This window comes from Aotus nancymaae, unplaced genomic scaffold, assembly GCF_030222135.1.
Source record: "Aotus nancymaae isolate 86718 unplaced genomic scaffold, 86718_ANA_hifiasm-v0.15.2.pri h1tg000011l, whole genome shotgun sequence".
NCBI classification, from domain to species: domain Eukaryota; kingdom Metazoa; phylum Chordata; class Mammalia; order Primates; family Aotidae; genus Aotus; species Aotus nancymaae.
Window position 1 is genome coordinate 45,385,190 of NW_026988422.1, and position 18,173 is coordinate 45,403,362.

The following is an 18,173-nucleotide window of genomic DNA, read 5'->3' on the forward strand; positions in this document are numbered from 1 at the left end:
TATTCCTAAATATTTTGTGTATATTTTCTAAGAACAAAGACATTCTGTTACTACAAAGTATAATTATCAAAATCAGGAAATGTAATATAATACTGTTATTTAATCTACAGATCTTGTTCAAATTTTGTTAGTTACCTCAAAAATATTCTTAAGAGCATTTTTCTTTTTTTCTGGACCAGCTCTCGCAGGTTGTGATATGAGGAACTTTCACTGTCACTTACTTCTAAATATTTTATCATTTCTATTGTGAATTCCTCTTTAATGCATGTTTTAGAAGGTTTCCTTTTACTAGTTTCCAAACATGTTATTATTATTTTTCACTTCTTTTCATTTTTGATTTCAAATTTCATTTCATTATAGTCAAAAAGCAATGGTCTCTATTGCAGTCCTTTCACTCTTGCGGAGACTTCTTTTGTGATTTTAATAGGTGGTAATATTATGTAAAAATGTATTTGAATCTACTGTTGGGTATAAGAAATTTTTTCTATGTATCTAGTAGATTTGTTGTTGTTTAAACCTTTTCAATTCTTGCTAAATTTTCATTTTACTTAATCTTGGTAACCCACACTACAATTGGAGATTTGGGGATTTCTCCTAGTTCTCTCAGCTTTGGCTTTGTGGTTTTCAGAGTTATGCTATTAACTGCACACAAGTTCATGAATATTACTTCTCGGTGGATTACTGCTCCTATTATTATGTAGTGCTTTTTGCCTTAATTATATTTAGCCTGATATAAATCTTGATATACCGGGTTCTTGTTTATTTTTATTTGCATGGTACCCCTTTTTTTATTTCTTTACATTCATTCTCTCTCTTCGGTTTTGTTTTCATTGTATATCTTATAAGAAGCACATATGGCTGGTTTTTTAAAAAAACAAACTGATACCATTTACAAAGATTAACATAATCTTCTTATATTTGTTTTATTTGAACTTATGCCCTCTTATTTTGGATTTTCTCCTCACCATAATTTTTTCTTGCTTTGTAAAGAAAATTTTTTTCTTGCGTTTTCTGCCTTCCACTGAATTAATGAAATTTCCATATGTAGTATTTTAATAAATTTGTCAATTTCAGTGATTCCCCCTAATTTTTAAAATACATATACTTACTCATAAACTTTTAAGTCTAGAGTTATTCATTTTCTGTCCTCTTTGATATTATATATGCCTCCGAGATTGAACATGATGTTGCTGTGTAGAGCTTTAATTTCACCCTTTCTTAAATGCAAAAAGTTATTAAATATATGGTCAATATGTATGTCCTTAATGGTCAATGATTAATTAAGCTAACTTGATTAATTTAATAATTAACAATTAAATTAAATGTTACCACTTTTTACATGCATCATTATTTCTTATATTTCATGCCTTAGGCTCATTTTGCTTCCTAGTAAATAAAATCCTATAATATTTCTTTTAGTGGAGTTCCAACTCTATTACTAGTGATAAGAAATCTGTTGTCAGTGCACTTATGACTTCTTCGTAAACAATATAATTCTCTCTGGAGATTTCTCAGCGCTTTAATGTTGATGCCTGGCAGTCGTACTTCAATGTGTCTGGTAGATATGGGTTTTCTTTCTTTATTCAGCTTAAGTCCCCAGAGTGCTCCTTTAGTCCAAGGAATTTTCTCAGTTTTCATTATGGAAGTCTCTACTGCATCTCTCTTCAAATATTGTTCTTCCTTATTTTCTTCTTCAGAAATCCTATTCAGCATGTATTGCAGTATTCAAATTATGTTCCTTATTTTGTTTCATATTTTTAAATCTCTCTGTATCTTTGACCATGGAAGGATAATTCCTCAGTATTCTTTTCCAATTCATTCATTCCCTATGTAATTGCTGTGAGTCTAGAGTTTGTTCTGACTATTGAATGTCTAAACAACTATAATTTTGATTTCAAAGATTTCAAATTGTGTATTTTCATATTTATACAGTATTATTTAATTTCAGCCTATTTGTGTTTCATATCTTGCTCTTAAAAAAAAAAAAAAAAAAAAAAAAAAAGGAAGCCTGGAGTTTGAAGAGAGGTCTGAGTTGAAGATTTAAATTGGAAGTAGGAAGTAGATAATATTTAAAGCCGTGAGCATAGATAAGATCACCAAAGGAGTGCATATGGATAAAGAACTGAAGAATTGAATCCATGTGTCCTCCAACATTAAGAGTTTGGGATGAAAAGGAAGAACTATTAAAAGGGAAACTAAGAAAGGGGGCTAGTGAGGTAGCGGGAAACCAGGGAAGTGTTATGTATCCTCGTGCAGAAAGGAAGAAAATCTGAGAGGATCAACTATCAGATTCTGCTTAGTAAAATGAGAACTGAGAACTGACCTTTGGTTTTAACAGTCAGGTGGGAGAGAATGCCTGGCTGGAGTGATAATACTTGACAATGATTTTTAAGCTTTCTTTTCATGAGCTGACAAAAGTGGGGATGCTATCCCCTCCCACAACCTTTGGCTCCGAGTGGTAATTGGCGTTCATACTCTGCCTCAGGTGGATCTCTTTAATTCCCTTCACTTTGCAGAGACTAAACTCCCACTGACTCCCCCATTTTTAATCTTGGAACACATGAGATTTCTGGTTTGTAGAGATGTTTATCCACGAGCTGGCAATACCATTTTTTAGTTTCTATATTTCTATATTTCTTTCTTATTACTGTAAGTTAAGAGCACCAAAATTAAAGCATAAATTTGAAAAGCCACATGAATTAACTGGAAGTTTCTTACATTCTTCAAACATCTGAACATTTCGGATGGTGTGTTGGTTAACTATTGCTGCAGAACAAACAACCCTGTTAAGTTAGTGGCTTAAAACAGCAGCTACTTATTTAGCTTACAATTCTGCATATCAGCAACTTAGGGTGGATGAGCTGCACATTCTTCTGGTCTCCTGGGCGCTTTCATGCCTCCATGATCAGCTACGAGCCAGCTAAGGACCCCTGCTCTGAGGATTAACTGGCTGCTGGCTGAGGCCACAGGGGTTACAGGGCTGACTTGGCTGTGTGGTCCTTCACTGTCTAGCAGGCTAGCTTAAGCTTGTTTACATGGTACATAGTGGGTAGACTTCTGAGAGAGATAATAGAAAAATCCCAAGGCCTCTTAAGGCCTGGGCTTTGGAATGGCATGTCACTCCTGCTTCCATGTATTGACCGAAGCTGATATCATAGTCAGCCCACATTCAAGGGGTAGAGAATTCTCTTTGATGAGAGGAGCTAGAAAACCACATTGCAAAGGGGCATGGATGCAAGGAAGAGAATGATTTTGGACAGTTCTACAAATGGTGAATGAAATGGACTTAACTTGTTATGGGATAAATTTAAATTAGATTGAAGGAGAAAAGATGTCAACTCTAGAGCACGTTTGTAATTTTTGAGCATTGCGTGTACAGAGGGCAGCTTTTAAGACCATGCCCAGCTGGAGCAGAGGTTCTGCATCAGACTCAGGACCAGTTCAGTGCTGTCTGCCATTAAGGTACATGCTGGGAGCCACGGGAGATCACAAGGAATTCCTTTCTGCCTTACAAGAAGGTATTACTTGAACAGGGAGTTCAGGGCAAGCCTCCAGCTCTACAGTGAGGCAGAATAGTAAGTGCTATGAGATGACTAGTTAAAGGAAAATCTTTGGAAGGAGGTGGACTTCAAGCATAGGCTGAGAGGAAGAAACCATGGAAGATTACAGACTCCAAAGGGTCAAAGATGACAGACTCTGGTTGCACTTTGGCCAGCATCCTTTCTTATTTGTTGGAGAGGCCAAAAGGCTGAGCAATGCATCAATCCTCAGGAGACAAAAGGGAAAAGAATCAAGTTTTCCCAACTGATTTTTTTTCCTTAGCTAAACCAGGAGGAATTTATTGCTTTTAACTGAAAGAACACTTGTATCAACAAGAATTCTGCACACTTTAGCAAAGATGGGTCCTAGCTTGTGGTAGTTTTGGCAGATTTTTAGAGTGTTACCAATATACACCCCTCACACCATGGCGGTCCAGCTGCTGATGTTCTTGGTGCCTAGGCCAAATGAGGCCATAAATAGAGCACAAAGGCAGGTGTTTGGAAGGTATGTTGACCTGTGGGTTTTTAGTCCTGACTCCAGCAATATCAAAAGTTTCTTTTTATTTTATAGATTATGTAAAACTGAAGGCTGCTAATCAAAATGTCCTGTGGCTACATTTCCATTTGTCTAACCCACCCAGTGATTTTTTAATACTATTAAAACTTGACTAGGATTTCCACTTCCAAAAGTTATTGGCTGCATTCTGGCTAATTCTTAGACTGAAGATAGGAACTAGGGCCTGAAAACCACAGCCCCCAAGGGAGCCAGTTCTGTTCAAGGCATTGCTTCCAAGTCAGAGACTCTTCACCAAGCCTTTTTTCTCCTTGGAGACTAATGGAGCAGCATTAATCTGGCACAGAGAAGCATTCCCATAATGCTCAACATTTCCGAGAGTGGAGAGAGATGATGCAGAGATTAGTCAATCATCTCAATATAAGAATTAGTGAACATATTCACAAATGGGAATTTTTTTTTTTTTTTTTTTTTTTGAGGTAAAGTCTCACTCTGTCACCCAGGGTGGAGTGCAGTGGCGTGATCATGGCTCACTGCAGCCTCAATCTTCTGGGCTCAGGCGATCCTTCCGCTTCAGTTTCCCAAGTAGCTGGGACTGCAGGTGTGTGCCACCACACCCGGTGAATTTTTTGTATTTTTAGTAGAGACAGGGTCTCACTGTGTTGCTCAGGCTGGTCTTAAACTCCTAGATTCAAGTGATCCTTCCACCTCAGCCTCCCAAAGTGCTGGGATTAGAGGTATGAGCCACCACACCCAGCCAGGAAATATTTAATAATTGTGTTGTTCATGCATCTATCCCAGAAATGAATTCAATCAAACACTGCATTATGAGCATGAATTTGTGTTACATGATTCTATTCTAGACTCAGGAAACAGCAAAGAGAAGGAAACAAAAATATTTGAGTGCTACCCTTTGCTCGTAACTATGCTTTATTTCGTTCATTCACCATGTCTGATCAATTCCCCTGTCCTTTCATTTCTGGTTTTTTAATATTTCTAGGATTCAATCCTTTCTCCCCATCCCCACTGCCTTAATTCACAACCTCCATCCTCTTTCAATAGATTTATTATAATAGCCCTCTGTTATGGGCTGAATTATATCCCCTTTACAACCTCCTCACACCTCAGAATATGACTGTTTTGGGAGACAGGGCCTTTAAATGGGTAATTAAGGCAAAAGGGGGTCATATGGCTGGGCCCTAATCCGATATGACTGATGTTCTTATAAGAAGAGAGTAGGACACAGATGCACACAGAGGGGAGACCACGTGAAGACAGGGAGAAGCCGGCCAGCTGCAAACCTAGGAAGGAGTCCTCAGAATGAAACCAACCCTTGTGACACATTGATCTCAGACATCCAGACTCCAGGATTGTGAGGCAATCCATTTCTATTGTTCAAGCTCCAGTCTGTGGCATTGAGTCATGGCAGCCCTCTCAAAATAACACAGCCTTCTGCCTGGGCTCTGTGCTTCCAGCCTTGCTCCTCTCAAGTTGGTACTTCTGAAAGTGGAATTATCTACCTCAATCATTAGTCTGACCTTGTCACTTGCCTGTTTAAAACCCCTCAGTAGCACCCCTCCTCTCCCAGCAGTGTTTTCCACAGTAAGTTTACTGGAACATTAGTTATGTAAGATCCCCCTCAGTTATGTAAGTTTGGGAACTCCACAGGTCTCCAACTTGAGGGGTCATTGCATATTTGCATATCAAAGACTCCGAGAAGTTTTGCAGTCAAAAAACCCAGTTAACTTTGTTTCACCCAGTGTTTGCCAAACTCATTTTTCTTGGTGTCATCCACATTACGTCTACTGCAACGTGTGTTCTGTAGTACAAACCAGGAAATGATGCCCTATGCAATTAAGTCCACATGCTTGACTTGTCATGCAAAACGAGGGTCACCAGATTTAGCAAACAAGAATACAGGATCCCCAGTTAAATCTGAATTTCAGGTAAATGTAAAAAATGATTTGTTGTTTATCTGAAATTCAGATAACAAATTCAACTGGGTGTCCTGTTTTTTATCTGGCAACCCTGTACAGAACCCTTCGTGACTCCTAGTGAATAGACTAAACCAAAATGAATTTGATAAGAATTGTTTCCCCTAGTTAACACAGTAGAAAAAGATAAAGTTAAAATTGATTCTTGGCTTTCAATGGGATTCTTTCAGTTTACCATCCACCCTTGTTCACTTAAAGCAGTGGCTCCTCATCCTGGCTACCCATTAGAATTATCTGAGGAGCATTTAAAAATGTCCATACCCCATCCATAACCAATTAACTTAGAATTGGGGGTTACCGAATGAGGAGAGAGAGTGAGGCAAGGCAGGTGTATAGCATGCAAATTTAAGGGGGTGCCCACTCTCAGGAGCCAACCCTGGGCTTGCACAGCCCTGAGAGTGAGAACCTCCTTAAATCTTGTGCCCTATACACCTTCTGGCCTCACCCTAATCAGGCCCTATTTAAAGACATAGTTAAGCCAGCACACCTGTAGTCCCTACTATGAGGAAGACAGGATTGCTTGAGTCCAAGAATTTGAATCCAGCCTAGACAACATAAGGAGGCCCATCTCTAAAAGAAAAAAAATAAGTTAAAGAAAAAGATGCAGGTAGGTACAGGGTTGAACAGAAGAGATTGCATGGGATTTCTGAGCAGTCCTGGGTCCCAGCTCTGTGTTTCATTGCTTTAAAAGGAAAATCGACCTTTCCCAGCAAGGAACATTAGCTCCAGCTCATAAGCATGAGTCAGGACAGGCTTCACCAGGCCAGGTTTTCCTGAAATGTAAACTTACAGCAGGCTCTGCTCTCCTCTAGAAGACCACTCCTAAAAAGTTTAAATGCTTGGATTCCTCATTCTTTTACAATTCAGGCTGGTGATTGAATAGCTTCTAGTCACTGGCTTCCTACAGATTCTGTTTCACACTCAAGCATGGTTTTAAATTTCTATAAAATGTAATGAAAGTATAGGCTTCACTCTTCTCTCCAAGGTTTTATAGACTCTCACCCCCCACTCTCCCTCCTCCCTCTCTGCCTTCTGCCCTTTTCTTGCTGGAGATTTTCTGCCCCATCACTGGCAGCCTGGTCAGAAAGGCACCTCGTTAATCCACCCACTGGGACAGTGTGCCTAGAACAGCCAAGGCCAGCCTTGCTTGGGAGGGCAAGTCTCTGAACAGTCTCTTCCTTCACCGGCCTCTGAGTTCCGTGATGTCATCAGCATTCTGCCCCTGGCTGGTGGCCAGATCCTTAACTACTGATTCCCAGGTCTCTCCAAGTTGTAAAATTCTAGGAAAAGAAACTGTACTTTTCCAGTGCTAAAAAAGGATGGGAATGGTTGGGTGGAAGCTCCCAGCTCGGCTAAAATTAACTTCCTTCTTTTGTGATAATTGAATGATTTTCGATGATGTTCTTCCTATAATAGGATTCAAAAAGTTTCCTCAGAGGAAAATTTAGAAAAGAAAAATACAAGGGAAAGGGTCCTCTCAGGCAGGGTTTGTAGCAATATCCTTGCAATATGAAGCTCATGAAATTATATGGGTGTATCTCACTCAGCTTAATAGACACGTCCCTGTAAAGTTTCATATAAATGGAATGTTTAAAAAATTAAATCACTGTAAGTGCACAAGGAAAGATTGCTAAATAAAGGAAGCCTGGGGTGACTCACTTTATAAAATGAATTATCTTTATGTAATGTACATTGTCCTCCCCCACACATACATTGATTTATATATATATATAATTTTGAATTTTTCAAAGGCTGGATTCTCATAAGGTAGGGGTGCCTCTTATAATGACAACTGGTCTGAGGTCACAGCTGTTCCCAGACTCTGAAGCTGAACTTTTTAGAACGTTCTCTGGGGAGTAGGTAGCTGCCAGGGTTCTGTGGGGACTTTTAAGCTCTTATGAATCCTCCTGGCCTATCCTTGGAGTGATGTGGACTCTGGAGCCACCCAGGGAAATTGTCGATGACTGGACAGTGAAGAAGTGATGGTAGATGTGCTGAGGCTAACAGTTGCCAAGTGCAACATGAAAAGCAGTGTGGTATAGCAGTTAGAAGCATGAGCTCTGTGGCCAGAAGACTACGACCCTGCCTCTGTCCTCTAGCTGGGTGATTCTCTGAGCCTCAGTATCCTCATCTGTAGAATGGGGATGATTTTAATAGGACCTACCTCAGGTTATTGCTAGGACTAAATGAAGAAGAGGACCTGGCACATAGGAAGAGCTCAAAAGCTTGCTAGCTACTTTTAACTTGCTTGGACATTCTCTATTAGAGTAGGAAGAAAACTATAACGAGAAAAAAAAACCAAAGATGCTACTGTCTACCGAGTGCTGCTCCATGCCAGATACATGCTGAACTCATTCATTCAATCCTTACATCACACACATGGTCATTAATATTATCCCCACTTCCCAGAGAAGAAAACTACAGTTTAGAGAGGGTAAGCAATTATTCTAACGCCACACAGCAGACAAGGTGCAAAGCAGATTACCTGAGGCCAGTCCTGTGTGCTCTTTTCACTCTGTCTCAAGCCTGAAAAGACCAGGGCTTAAAGGTGACTTTTCAAAGATGAAGGCCTCAGACCTGGAGGGTATTTAGATTTGGAATTAAAAGGGTTCAGGAAGTGACATAAAGAAAGGAGGAGAGAGAAATTTATTCAACAAAGATTGACTGAGAGTCTAGAGTGTGCAGGTTCCAGGTAACAAAGGGAAAGAGGGCCCCATCCTTGGCCTCAAGTCTAGTGGGGGTGAATCATGTAAAATTACAAGAAACTCCAGCCAGTTGCTAGAATTTGGGTACGAAGACTGTGCTATTGGATTCTTAAGCCAAAAATCACTAACTGAGGAAGACTTCAAAGGAGAGGTGACATTTGAAGGCTTTACAAGTATTATCTTATTTAAATCCCTAGTATTTGGTGAGATGGGCAATATTTTCGCCCTGGGGTAAGGACAGCTGATTTGCCCACCCAGTATTTAAAAGCCACTTTTTAACTTTACATGGCGAGGCAGTGTGGGCGGCTGAAAGTCTCTATTTTCTAGTTTCCCTGGCCGCCAGCCATGGCCCATAAGATGGAAGCAGAGATCACTGGGTCAGACTTCAAAAAAAACTTCTTAAAGGAGTATAGGCTGCTTACATGGAGTTTCTTGCTCTTTCCTGTTCTTCCTGATTCTTGCCTGAAATGAAGACAAGATGGCTAAGGCTCCAGCACCAATTTGTGACCTTGAGAAAGGCAAAGGGAGTCTGGTCCCTGGTGACTGTGACTTGCCGTAGCAACCTTCAACTGCCTAGCTCCAGACTTGCTTGTTTAAATGAAAGAAAAATAAGCTATCTTATTTAAGCCTGTGTTATTTTTGGCAATTGTTATTAGCATCTGACCCAATCCCTAACTGGCATGAGCCCCTGAGGCCATTAGGCAGACGTGCTGGGTTCTCACTACCCTGCACTGTTGGGACAAGCCTGTGGTTCCAATGCACCCAAAGAGCCTAGAGTGTTTCCTGAAATTCCAGTTCCTTTTTGGTCAACTCTTCAGGCCCTGGCGTCAAGCACACAGCCTGGTACTCAGTCGCACTCAATAACATCTGTTGAAAGAATGCAATGAATAACTGCCCCTCAGACATTCCCTCAAGGAGCTGTTTTTCTGAGGGGTTTAGAATGATCCCTTCTCAGATTTCCACAAGCAAGCATCAATACAAAGCTTGTGGGAAATCCAAAGTGCTTTGAGATATTAAAAAAGTAAAGAATAAATTGGAAATGATAAAAATTTAAACAAAGAAGATCTATATAAAGCCTCAGTTAATTAAGTAGTATGTTTTAAATGGTGAAGCAAAATTGTGTATTTTTTTAGATATTAAAAATATAATTAAATGAAAATAAAATAGTTGCTGTCCCAAATCCCTTTTAACTCTTTCTGTACATAAAAATCATATAACTATATGAGTAAAAATATGAGCTCATGGTGTGTATATTATTTTGCAACCTTTGGTTTTTTTCACTTAGCATCCTTTCTTGGGCATTTCCCCACATCTGTGCATTTAGATTAACCTCGTTCTCTGTAAGGTAGAAAAGCATCCTTTATCCTAATACCCTCCTTTCATAAAAATTTGTTTGGATGTAATTTTAACCTTGCGCTCTAAAGAGTCATCAGGTGTTTACCTGAAGAGGTTGATGAGAAGAACATCATAACCCGTAACTAAAGTGAGCTGGGCCCTGGAGTAGTCAGACAAGCTGGCAGATGTCTAGAATGAGAAATAAAAATATCCCAGGATCCAGGTTTTGTGGCTAGAAAGCCATAAAGCTCAGAGTTAGGAACAAACAACTTAGGCCCATCAAGATAGTGGAGGAGCTTCTAGAATCCCTGAAAATTCCTCCCAGCTGCAGGCACTGATCACCCGAGAAGCAGGTATCATTCCCCAGCCCTGTAGGAGACAGTTCTTGACTGACCTTCTCACAGGGCACTGACCCTCCAGAGTGCTGAGCACTGGCTATTCAGCTTCTGGGTACTGGGGAGGAAGTAATCAAAAACCTGGGGATGAAAAAAGAACCTCTGCCCTGGGGAAGTTAAGGCTCTAGGTGTGGAGATGAATTATGTGAACCCCACTCCCACCACAGCCAAACCCCATAAATCACCCCAGTCAGCTACCATCACAGGAACAGCTTTTGTAAATGTGGAGAGCAGCTGCTATCAGCTTGGGCAGCCAATGAGGCCCAGCCAAGAAGCCTTTGGGGAAAGAGGTGAGTAAATCATCAAGCAGGGCTTTAAAAGTGGACACAGGCCAGAGGCCACAGCCCCTCTGGTGCAGATGCTCAGACCTGTGACAGAGCAGGCTGTGGGGTGGCGTGGGGGTGATAGGCGGTGGAGGTATCAACAAGATTAGCTCAGGCAGGGAGAAGACAGGGAATGTAAGAAGCACAGGAAATGGGGCAGGGAAAAGAGTGGACGCGGGCAGGGGCTTTCAAACCTGTGTTGAGGAGATTGACTTGGATAGATTAGCAATGGGGAACAGCTGTGGCTTGGGCAGAGGTACCTCTGAGGCCAGCCAGGCAGACCATAGCTGCACCTGCTGGGCCCCTTCCTGCCATGCACCTGTAAGGAAGCAGCTCCACCAGAAACCTTACCAGGCTCTGTCTTGTGCCAGTTGGGTAATGTGCACCCGGATGCATCCAGTATTATTGTTTCATTAGCAAAGCAGTTCAGGATTTTCTAGCTGACCAGTTGGCCCAACTAGAATTTCTCCCTCACAGATGCCAAAACAGTCGGGCCTGCCTTCCAGTCCACTTTGTCAATGTTCTCTAGCTAGAGAACTGAAGTCAGACAATGTTGGGTTTATGGACTAGTTGCAATGAGGGATAACACATAGATAGCATGGGGAGCCATGGGGCTTATCAGTAAAAGGATGTGATAAAAGACTTCTTGAAGGATTTGGGCTTGGGTTAGGTGATACTGGTGAGGATTCAGGGAATTGGGAGATTGCTCTGGATTGGATGTTATCAGGAAGCAGAGGTAAGTCTAGGACTGCATATCTTAATAATTCTTACCTAGAAGGCAGAAGGAATGAGATGAGGCTAAAGGTGTATTAATAAAGAAGCAGAAATCACTCGTATTAGCCAGGAAAGGAGCATCTTTGGTCATTCTTGTGGTTTGGACAATGTTCTTATTTTTGTCTGTGTCTAGACGTGACTATGGAGTCATCTTGTTTTCTTTTGCTCCATTACAGTGACAGAGTGGCTGTATTTGATGTTGATGTTCTATGGAAATTACAATCAACAGGAGTACACCATGGCCCAGAGGTGAGTGCCAGGCTTGTGTCTAAAGGCAGCCAGGAATCCTGCAGAGAAAAGATTCTGGGGGTTCTCAGTGTTCCTATCTAAGCAGAAACTCCTCTTGTAGGGCTAGAGGCATGCTGGAAGAAAGCAGGTGCTCTTGTTGGAAGGCTGCCTCAGGTCTGTTCGTCCATTCAACAGATATTTTTTGAATGGGAAACATAGTCAGGCACTTGGGACAGAGCTGTGACATGGGTAGTTCTCATGGGTATACATTTTAGTGAGGGACACAGACAATATGAGTGAACAACACCAGGGCCTGTTGTGGGGTGGAGTGGGGGAGGGAGAGTATTAGAAAGGATGGCTAATGCATGCTGGGCTTAATACCTAGGTGATGGGTTGATAGGTGCAGCAAACCACGATGGCACACGTTTACCTATATCACAAACCTGAACATCCTGCACCTGTACACCAGAACTAAAAATTTAAAAATACATATATATATAAATAAAGTCATGAGTAGTACTGGGCATTACAAAGAAAACAAAAGTAGTTGTCAGAGAATGACTAGGGGACACTTTGGAGAGGGGGTCAGTAGGTGCTCTCTGAGCAGGTGATCAGAAGTTTCCTTGTGAAATTCTAAGGTTACACAAGCAACAGGAAGAAGGCAGGGACATGTGCCGTGTGGTGACTGAGGGAGAGATGGGCTAAGATGAAGCTAGAGAGGTGGGCTGTGTTGAGGAGCTTAAGGATTACTCTCCATGCCCTGGGAGGCCACTGGAAGACTTTAGCGAGAAGAACAGCAGGCCCCACATCTCTCTGTGAGGCAGCAGAGGCTTGCAGCTTACTGGCCTCTCAGCATCCCAAGGCCTATCCCTGACCTGCCCCGGCCCCTCCCTCCAGGCCTGGGGTTTTGGGTCTACTGGAAGTTGTCTGATTGTCTCTGTCACTGCTGCGGTCAGTCATTGTTGGGAGTGGTGTATCAGTTCCCTATTTCTGCTGTAACAAATTACCACAACTCAGTAGCTTAAAGCAACACAAATTTATTATCTTATAGTTCTGGAACTCAGAAACCTACCATAAAGATGTCTGAGAGGCCTTGTGCCTTCTAGAACCTATAGGAAGTACCTGTTTCCTTGTCTTTCCTAGCTTCTAGAGGCCACTTCCATCCCTTGGCTTGTGGTTCCTTCCTCCACCTTCCACCTTCAAAGTTGGCGGCATGGCATCTTCAAAGCTCACCCACTGTGCCTCCGAACATGACCCCTGCTTCCATCATCATACCTCATTCTCTGACTCTGACCCACCTGCCTCCCTCTTATAAACCCCTGTGATTACATCAAGCCCACCCAGATAATTCAGGATAATCTCCCTATCTCAAGGTTCCTAAATTAGCCACATCTTCAACGTCTCTTTTGCCATATAAGGTAACATAGTCACAGGTTTTGGGGGTTAGGATTTGGACATCTTTGGGGAGTCATTCTGTCTACCACAGGTAGTCAGTCACCTGGACAGCAGAGAACTGAATTTATCTCAAACCATTCTACTAATGAGATGTGCCATTTAGCCACTGGAAACCTACTCACTTCTCTGTAAAAATGAGATGAGTCCTTGCCCCACCTACCTCAGGAAGTTATGGTATCACATGAATTAACACATTTGGAAAAAAAGAAATGCTGTAAAACATAAGGAATAAGTATGATATGTTATGGCGCCTGTCAAACATAGGTACCAAGGGCATGTTATATATTAACATAAAACACTAAAATGGAAAGAGCCAGGTTTGAGTCCTGCTGAATCACTTGAACCCGGGAGGTGGAGGTTGCAGTGAGCCTAGATTGCGCCACTGCACTCCAGCCTGGTGACAGAGTGAGACTCCTTCCCAAAAAAAAAAAAAACTTGCTCTGCGACTTTAGACAAGTAACTTAAAAAGTCTTTGGGTTTTGTGTGTAAAATTTGGAAAATGCTATCTTCTCACAATAGTGTTGTGAAGTTGAAATCAAGTAACATAGGCTGGGGTGCTGTGTGAAATGCTACACAAATGTTCTTTACTAAATATTTCATAGGCAGGTGCACAGATACTTCTTCCTAGAGAGATGCTTAATGAATCCAAGTAACGGTGGTACCTATCAAACCAATGCCAACCGGTTTGGAATCTCCACTGTACACAGTTAATGAGAAATAAAAAGAAGATAGTAAACGGGAGTCTCTCCCATTCCCTCTCCCCTCAGCTACTGAGGGTCACAGAGCAGCAGGAAGAGCCTGCAGCATCTAAAATCGTTGGTCAGAAAAATGCAGAGTATACCTACTGAGAACACAGAATCTTCCTGCAACAAAGAGGTTTAGATTGAGGCAGACTTTCTCCAGAACAACCATTTGTGGTCATATTTAAGACATTCAAATAAGTTGCTAACAGCCTTGTGCATTCAGTGCCTATCATGTAACTTGAGCAGAAATGGGCAGGAAATATGTGCCTTCTGAGTGTGAGCTATAGATTCACAGACATATTAATTTATTCAGCATACCATTTTTGAGCACCTAGCAATGTGATAGAGACTCTCCTGGTTCTGGGACACAACAGGAGGTAAAGACAGAAAACCTCCCTGCCCTCATGGAGCTTATTGTCTAGCTGAGGAAATGAACATAAATCAAAGGATCCACAAATGAAAGTAAAATTATATTTATAACTCTTCAACGGCAAGGTTCACTGTGCTATGAAGCTTACTACAGGGCTTAGAACTTGGCCTCTGAGAGGTAACAATTCAGCTGAGATCTGACAGCTGAGCATGTGTATTAAGAGGGAAGTGGAGGAGGGAAGAGCTTTCCAGGCTGAGGGAACAGCATATGCAAAGGTAAAGAGGAAGCATGGAATGTTTGAAGATCTCAGAGAAGCCCAGTGTGTCTGGATCTGGACTCAGAGTGATGGGGACAGCAGTCAAGATATAGACTAGAGAGATGGGCAGGGGAGTTCTGGCTACAAGGGTCATTATGTGGGCAGGTACAGTGGCTGACAAAGTCAGGACATAAGGTTTCACCCAGTCCAAGGTTTTGTTTTGATTTTAATGCTCCTAGAAGAATCTTATCATTGCATGTTTCTAACTGGAAAAACCCTTATATATGTAATAATTAATTAACTTAAATTCTCACCTGGGTAAGAAGCACATTAAGTCACCCTGTGTAGGTAAATGAAGGGTGCCCAGGTCGGTCTTACGTGTCCATACCTGGCATAGCAAAGACTGGCTCCAAGATGGGATGCAAAGACCAAACCAGGTCGTGAGGGCACTGACGGCAGTTCTTGCCTCACTCTTGTGCTTTTCCAAGGATTTTACATACATGAGCACATTGGACTCCTGCAAGACATCTGTGAAATAGAAAGAATGTAGTAGTTGTGAGGAGATGCCCAATTACTTGCCCCAGCGCCGAGAGTGACAGAGGGAAACCCTGAACTCATATTCACTGTTTCTAGATAAAAGTGCTTTTCCCCACAGACCACAATTGAGTCACCTACATTCTTTATTTCTCTCTCTCTCTCTCTCTCTCTCTCTCTCTCTGATCTCTTTAAAATAATAGAACTTAGAATGATCAAAATCAAAGGGGACTTTAAACATCACTCAACTTTCTCTCCTTTGGAAATTGCAACAAGTTTAAATATTTTGAGAAGCAATAATATTTTCCTGAAAGATTAAAACTGACTTCTCTCTTTCCACTAAAGAAAGACAGAAGTCATTATTCTGGTCCTTTCTAGTGACTCATTTTTGGCTCTTGGCGCATGTGCTGTCATGGAAAGACTCTTCCTATAATTCGCAGTAACCTTAGAAGGCAGGTCACTTTACCTCAGATACTCTCTGTTTTCTCCCTGTAAAATAAAAATGTAAAATAACTACAATCAATGATGACAAATTCATCTTACATCGTAACCCAGCACACACACACACACACACACACATACACACACGCGCGCGCGCGCGCGAGACAGAAAGAGAGAGTATTGAAACAATGGTTCCGAGAATCTGCACTTATTCTTACTAGTACAATGTACGCCATTTTCATTCTATTCTGTTCTAGTCCATTTCATTCTATTCTTCAAAATAGCTCTTAGAAATCCAGTAAATGAATTTTACTACCCACTAAAATCTGAAGTCCTCGGGTTGACAAGTGCTAGTCTGGATAATCTCTTAGGCACCCTCCAACCCTGGTTCTCTGACATCCCCTGGGGCTGCCCAGAGTCTCCTGGAGGCCTCTTTCCAGCAAGGCAGGTCACCTTCTGCAGCTGCAAGAGTGACCTAGAGACACTGTTTATCAGTCCTTGGGCCTCACCAACTAGTACTATTGGTCTTAGGGCAATTTGTCCCTGCAAGTGTAAACAAAACACTGAACTCAGCCTTCTGATCACAGTTAGCCAAAATTAGGTGGAGAAAGATCCACATTCAGAGTCAAACTGCAGAGTTTGAGAGCTTGGCCAGTCTCTGCAAGAATCCCACCCAAGACGCCCACACATCACATACACCACACACATCTCACCCATGTACATAACACATGGTAATCCATACCTACTCACCACATACACACATGTACAGCTCCCTCAACATTCACACATAACACACAGTTATCCACACCTAAATACCCACACTCAACACCCATGCTATGTGTACACACATACACACAGACATTTTACACATATACACATTTATATATGTGTACCCACATACATACACATACACACTCACCATACACTACACACATACCACACATGCATACACAACTCCTGAGAATCCCCACAACTCCTTTGGTATAAAGCAAGAGATCATATAATTTGAAAGCAAATGAGTCAGAAGGAAATAATTTTGTTTTTTTGAGAGAGGGTTTCATTCTGTCACCCAGGCTGGAGTGCAATGGCGTGATCTTGGCTCACTGCAACCTCTGCCTCCCAGGTTCAAGCAATTCTCTTGCCTCAGCCTCCCAAGCAGCTGGGATTACAGGCACCTACCTGCCACCATGCCTGGATAATTTTTGTGTTTTTAGTAGGGACAGGGTGTCACCATGTTGGCCAGATTGGTCTCGAACTCCTGACCTCAGGTGATCCACTCGCCTCGGCCTCCCAAAGTGCTGGGATTACAGATGTGCGCCACTGCACCCAGCCAGAGGGAAATAATTTGAAGTTAATCCATACTGTCTCTTCACTGTTCACTCACTAGCACAGAGTTGGAAAGAGGATTTTCAACAGTTGGAACAATTTGCATAAAACTATGCTGGCAATGCACTGAAGGACTTTGCTTTAACAATTGTGTTTTTAAAAACAGTCTGATAGTATATTGCTACTCTGGTATTCCAATGATAATTTTTTCAAATTAAATTTTCATTTTATGTGTAATTATTTTTCGTATTATCTTGTTCATTTGTCTGCTGATTTGTAATAGTGTAAGACTTTATGCTTATACCTTTATAAACATACACATTTGCTTCATGTTTTGGAACAGGTTTGTAATGTGTGCTAGAAATGTGTGCTCTTGTAAAGTACTGTATATGTCATTTTACTGAAGCTTTAAAGTTTATGAATTCTGAATGTTTACAACTATAATAACAGTGTCAATCCCCAAGCATTTCAGTATTAAGTCAAGTAAATCCCCATCCTGGTACTATTTGGCCTTGAAAAGTACTATTTCCCACACTCCCATGATGATCCCGAAGTTGCTTTCTGTGCCCAGAACAGTGCTTGCTCTTCTGAAACGCTCTCAGGAAATGTCTGATGAAAGAATGAGTGTAAAGGAAGAAAGAGAGGCAGAGAAGAATGGGGGGAGGAGAAGAAAAAGAGAAAAAGGTAAAGGAAGAAAGGAAGGAATGCAATTGGAGGTGACTGGATAAAGAGAGTGAGATAGACAGAAAGACAGCTATAGGCTGCTTATGACTTGGATGCCTTTTTGCTGTGGAAAGTGGAGATCAAAGACCATGTCAGATCTTGTTCAAAATATTATTGCTGGAACCCACCTTGTGAAGTGGCAACTTCATGGGGCAGTCACTGGAAAATTCAGCTTTCCATCTGCAATACAGGAAGCAAATCTTGCCGAGACATTTGACAGACACAGATGTTTGGTCTTAAACATTATTCCTATGGTCACTTTGCTATGGTAACAAGAACTGTGTCATGGAAATATTTGCATCATTCCTCTGCAGTTGTTTTCTTTTCATCTCTAAGGCTCAATCATGAGCTTTGGAAGGAGGGTTATGGTTTTATTGTTTCTCCTAATGATAAAAATAATACATGCTCATTATTTTTGAAGAATTAGAAAATAACAGTAAGCATAAGCAGAAAGTAAAGTCATAATGCCTATTATTCAAAACATCCAGAGATGATAGTTATTAACATTTGGTTTTCAT

At 41.4% G+C, this 18,173-nt stretch overlaps 1 long non-coding RNA gene across 1 annotated transcript in view; it reads right to left on the minus strand.

The window, feature by feature from the left end:
- LOC135274245 (uncharacterized) overlaps positions 1 to 17,870 on the minus strand; it is a 45,230-nt gene extending 27,360 nt beyond the window's left edge. Inside the window, exons 1-2 of the long non-coding RNA XR_010342056.1 lie at positions 17,784 to 17,870; positions 14,946 to 15,159 (exon numbers count right to left, since the gene is read on the minus strand). This is a non-coding gene — a long non-coding RNA (uncharacterized LOC135274245). The remainder of the gene's footprint in view (positions 1 to 14,945; positions 15,160 to 17,783) is intronic.
- Positions 17,871 to 18,173: the final 303 nt, after the last annotated feature.